This window comes from Bos grunniens, chromosome X (genome assembly GCF_055505025.1).
Source record: "Bos grunniens cultivar Pamir isolate PY7600 chromosome X, Bosgru_T2T1.0, whole genome shotgun sequence".
Classification (NCBI taxonomy): Eukaryota; Metazoa; Chordata; class Mammalia; order Artiodactyla; family Bovidae; genus Bos; species Bos grunniens.
The window spans coordinates 36,429,464-36,435,074 of record NC_141194.1 but is presented as its reverse complement, the minus strand read 5'-3'; positions in this window follow the sequence as shown (position 1 = coordinate 36,435,074).

The window sequence follows — 5,611 nt, the reverse complement described above, 5'->3', positions numbered from 1 at the left end:
GACTTCTATAATACAAATGTTAGTATTATTTGATGTTGTCCTAGAGGTCCCTTCAGTTGTTCTCATTTTTTGAACTGGACTGTTTTTTTTCTTTTTGCTGTTCTGATTGAGTGGTTTTCATTATTTTATGTTTCAGATCACTTATGCATGCTTCTGTATCACTTAGTCTGCTGTTAATCCCTCATAGTGTTTTGTTTTGTTTTGTTTTTTTTCCGTTTAACTTATTGTATTCTTCAGCTCTGACTGGTTCTTTTTTATATTTTCTAGTTCCTTGTTAAAATTCTTGCTATATTCATCTATTCTTTTCCCTAGTTCACTTAGCATTCTTATTACTAATTATTTGAACTCATTATCTAGTAAATTAATCACCTGTTTCAGTATTTTTTTCAGAGTTTTTTCTTGTGTGTGTGTGTGAAATAAATTCCTTCATCTTCTCATTTTGTTTAACTTTGTCTATCTCTATGAAATTAGGTAAAACAGTTACCAATCCCATTCTTGAAGGGGTGTCCTTTTGTGGGAACATCCTTATACAATTTGTGTGTGCCCAGTAGCTTTGGTGGTAGAGCTGAATCTGAAGTGAGCATGAATCATATCTTCCCCAAGGATTTCCTGGCAACTATCACCTTGGTGAGCAGTAGGGCTGGAGATGGAGAAGCTAGAGTCAGAGCCAGGTATGAGATGGGGCTTCTCCTATGCTGAGTGGCAAATGCCACTCTATTAGGGGTGGGATTGAGTCCCAAAGTGCTGGAGCAGAAGCCTAGAGGGTTGGGTCTAAGCTGGTTATGTTTCCTCTAAATGTATGTTCTCCCTTCTCCCAGCATCAACATTTTGACCCTGGAAGGGAGCAGCACTGGAGCAAGAGGGGCCAGAGTGGGTTCCTTGTGTGGGTCTGGGCTTGTGCTTGGTTCGTCCCAGCACCCAGTCTGAGTTCCAGATATTCCTGACCTGCTGCCTCCCTAGAGTGCCATCATTGGCTGCCCTTGCCCCATTTAGATGTAGTGCTGGGTCTGAGCCAGCTCCATACCCCACAACTGTGCACTCTCTTCAGCAATGGCAGCCTTTGCCTTAGTGGGGAGCTGTGTGATGGAGCAAGACGGGCCAGATCATGCACTTGGAATGGACTGGGGTATGCACTAGGGTGGTTGCAGGAAACTGGTTAGAGTCCCATTCAGTCTCAATCTTATTCCTCTACAAGTGTGTACATGAGTGGTGTCTAGGTTTCTCACAGCACCCTTGCCAGTGCTATTGGTCTTCAAACCAGCCAAGGGACTCATCTTACCTGGATCAGACCCCAGATCTGGGGTGCCCAGTATGTGGTTTGAACCACTCACCCCCCAGGGAAGATTCCAAGCACATGTGATCTCCCTCGTCTGTGTTCCCTGCTAGGAGCGCAGGTCCCAATCCTATTGCTTCTCCTCCCTCCCTTCCTTCCTTCCTTCCTTCCTATGTGTATCTTTCTTCCAGTCTTCATTGTAGAATAGAAGAGCCTTCTTGTAAGTCTCCATTTTGTTTTCAGTGATAAATTACTCCAAGTGTAGATGTATTTTTGATCTGTTCATGAGGGGAGGTAAGCTCAGCGTCCTCCTCCTTTGGTATCTTGATCTCCCAGTAGTCTGCTGCAGTTACTTTTAATTCTCTGGTTTTATAATTGTGAAAGCATATCATGGTTTTATCTTTCATGCATGCCTCAAAATCTCTGGTTTGCTAACTATATCCTTTCTCATTTAGATAATTGTTTTTTTTTCTAGTCTGCCAGTATGAGTCAACTATCACTTTTTACTATTTGAAAATAAAATGCTTGTTTTTTAAAAAGTTAATACATTTGCATGGCTTAAAAACCACATAGTTTTCTCTCTGTAGTCAATCAGTGGAGTATTATTAGAATAAGAAAAAGAAAGAGAAAGAAAAACAAATAATACTCATGTGAAGAAAAATCATAGACACATAAGAGAGGAATCTTTAGAAACTTATTCTTTAGAATCATGTAATTTTTGAGTATACATGGAGCATTTACCTAGACAGACTAAATTCTGGGCCACACAACAGGTCTCTGTAAATTTTAACAGATTTAAATCATGCAAGATATGTTCTCTGACCACAGTGGGATTAAACTAGAAATCATTAACAGTAAGATATTTGATAAATCCCCAAATATTTGAAAGCTAATAATAGAATATACTTCTAAACAATCCAAAAGTCAAAGAATAATGGGTGTATTAAAATTATTTGGAATGGACCCATGGGCAGAGGAGCCTGGAGGGCCACAGTCCATAGGGTCACAAAGAGTCAGACACAACTGGAGTGACTTGACAGGCAGTAAGTAAAATACAACATATCAACATTTGTGAAATGTGGCTAAATCATTGCTTAGGTGGAAATGTATAAGAACCAAACGCCTGTATTAAAAAACAAAAAGAAGTCTCAAATTATTGAACTTCCCATCTTAAGAAATGGAAAGAATGAGGAACAAAAGAAATCTAAATCAAGCAGAGGGAAGAGTTTGTTGCAAGCCAAGCAGTGTCTTATAACCTGGGACAAAGCTAAGATGTTGAGGAGCATGTCTACTATTATTGGGGACTGGCCCCAGGGAGAGACCAGTGGGTCAACTTTAGGGTCTGTGGTTGAACTGGCCATTTGGAACAGACGTCTAAGTGAGAACTCTTTCTACTGTGTGATGATGAAAGATACTGAAACAAAGACTGGGGACAGACTGAGAGTTCCTTTTAGGCTCTGGGCCGAGGAAAATTGAGGCTTGGTCCTTTGAATGACCTTTGTGCCTGGAAGCAAGTGACTGGAGAAAAAGAGCCAATTCAGAATCATATATCCTTCTTGTCAGTTATCTAACTTCCTGCCCCTAGGGAAAAAGATGGAAATCCAACCTTCATGCTAAGATTGCCCTTGAAGCATGACACATCTCCTTTCTTGATTTTCCTTGACGTGTTTTAAAATTTTTATTTTAATCTGTATCAAAAGGCTGTATACGGCACGGTTCCGTTTATGTGAAATGTCTAGAATGGACAAACCTATAGAGAAAAAAATGTAGATTAGTATTTGCCAGGGGCTAGAGGGAAGGGGAATGGGGAGTGACTGCTAATGGGTATGAATGGGTACATGGCTTCTTTGGGGGATAATGAAAATGCCTTGAAGTGATGTAGTCGTGTGATTGTTGCATTACTCTTCAAATGTACTAAAAAACATTGAGTGGTATACTTGGAATCGTATGGTATGCAATCATATCTTGATGAGGCTGTTATTTTTTTTTTAAAAAGGAACAGTGTGTCAGCCAAAGATCAGGCTGTGCAACAGAGATGAAATTCAGAGTAGGCTGTGCAGCTCATTTGTCATGAAATGTTACTAGTTTCATCATTTGGCAATATTGAAGGAAGCAAATTTTCATGTTAATGATGGCTTCTTTTCTACCACCCAGCAGTAGAATAAGATGAATAAAACATTCAGAAAAAAGGATTTAATACTCCTTACGGGAAAAGGAAACTGGTAAAATTGAATCGATCAATGACGTGAAGTGAAGTGAAGTCGCTCAGTCGTGTCTGACTCTTTGCAACACCATGGGCTGTAGCCTACCAGGCTCCTCCGCCCATGGGATTTTCCAGGCAAGAGTACTGGGGTGGGCTGCCATTTCCCTTCTCCAGAGGATCCTCCCAACCCAGGGTTTGAACCCAGGTCTCCCACATTGCAGACAGATGCTTTACCATCTGAGCCACCAGGGAAGCCATGTACACATTCACACCCATTACCAGTCACTTCCCAATCCCCTTCCCTCCAGCCCCTGGCAAATACTAAGCCCTATTATTGAATCCATCAATAATTACTTGTTAATTTCTGTGTGTGAAACTGTTCTAGGTATACTACAGAAGAAAGAAATCCTTGAGAAACAAGTTCCTGGCCTATAAATACTCTGTCTATTAACATCTATTGAATTTGACTTTTCAGCCTCACCCATACTAAATGTATAGGGCATTTTTGTTTGTTTTCACTTTTGTTCTGCCTTTAACATGCTTTATTCAGCATCCATCTTGAGCAGATGCTCTTGATGGCCACTAGATGGAAGCCTAACAACATCTACATTTTCAAATGCTAGTTTTTTGCGATCACTTGATGTATTCAAACTGGATTTGTGGCATGAACAAAAGCTGTCACCAGATTTTTCTTTAAGCTGTCATTGGTTTTTAAAGTCTGAATTGTCATCTGGGTTTATTGCATAATTGCCCAGTCTGAGTAATTTATTGATGTTGCTGTCAGTCATTACAGTCATCCAAACCATAAGTGAGTCTAGTCTTGCCACCTGTTTGGAGACCCAAGATGGACTGAGATTGGACTCTTACCATTCACCTTCTCCCTGCCACTCCAAGAATTCCCTTTCCTTGTGGTAGATTTCATTATTTACTCAAATTCTTTCTTCCCTCCCTGTCCTAATCATGGCTTCATTGATGGTGGTAAATACTCCTCTCTTCTCTGACTTGTGCTGTTCCAACCCAATTGTTTTGGTCAGTGATATATGAGAAGACCTAAGGTTTGTCTGGAGAAGGCAATGGCACTCCACTCCAGCACTCTTGCCTGGAAAATCCCATGGACGCAGGAGCTTGGTGGGTCGCAGTCCATGGGGTCGCTAAGAGTTGGACACGACTGAGCGACTTCCTTTCACTTTTCACTTTTATGCATTGGAGAAGGAAATGGCAACCCACTCCAGTATTCTTGCCTGGAGAATCCCAGGGATAGGGGAGCCTGGTGGGCTGCCATCTCTGGGGTCGCACAGAGTCAGACACGACTGAAGCGACTTAGTAGTCATAGTAAGATTTGTCAAGTTTGACCAAAAGATGTAAATGTGCTTGCATGGTTGGGCATGGCCTCTTAGGTTTCTTCCATCCACCATTTGAAGAACGTGTCCTAGGCAGGTTGTAGAAAAATGAGACATGTAGAAGAGAAGGGAATCTAGCTCAACCAAACTCAACCTATAGCCAAGCCTAGCACGTAGAACCTGACTCCTGAAAATGTCATTCTACAGACCTGCGAATGTGATTTTGAGGTTCCTTGTTAGACAGCTTTACTGCAGCAAAATTGCCTAAGGCAACTCCGTACGGAAGAGTTTCATACCTAGGTATTTTACGAATGTGTTTCCCCTGTACGGAATGATAGCAGCCAGAATTTGGTTACTGTCAGTTATAAATATAGTGGCTGTTAGCCATTGCAAATTGGTACCTGTTAAAATCACTTTTATTGTCCTAATTCACTTCAGCAAGTCCTTGAATGCAAATCTGTTGAAGAGGATAAGTTTACCCTTATGTTGTGTCTTTCATGCATTGGAGAAGGAAATGGCAACCCACTCCAGTGTTCTTGCCTGGAGAATACCATGGACGGAGAAGCCTGATAGGCTGCAGTCCATGGGGTCGCATAGAATCGGACATGACTGAAGTGACTTAGCAGCAGCACCAGCAGCAGCAGTGTCTTAAGACTGTTACCATGAAAACCAGTAAGCTCAAGGAGCACATGACCCTGTATTCTACATGCAAAGAAAAAAGTGTTTCCTAGGTGACAGTTATTTGGCTTTGGTTCTTTACAGAGTAGGTACGATAAGTTTCTTTTATAAAGTAGC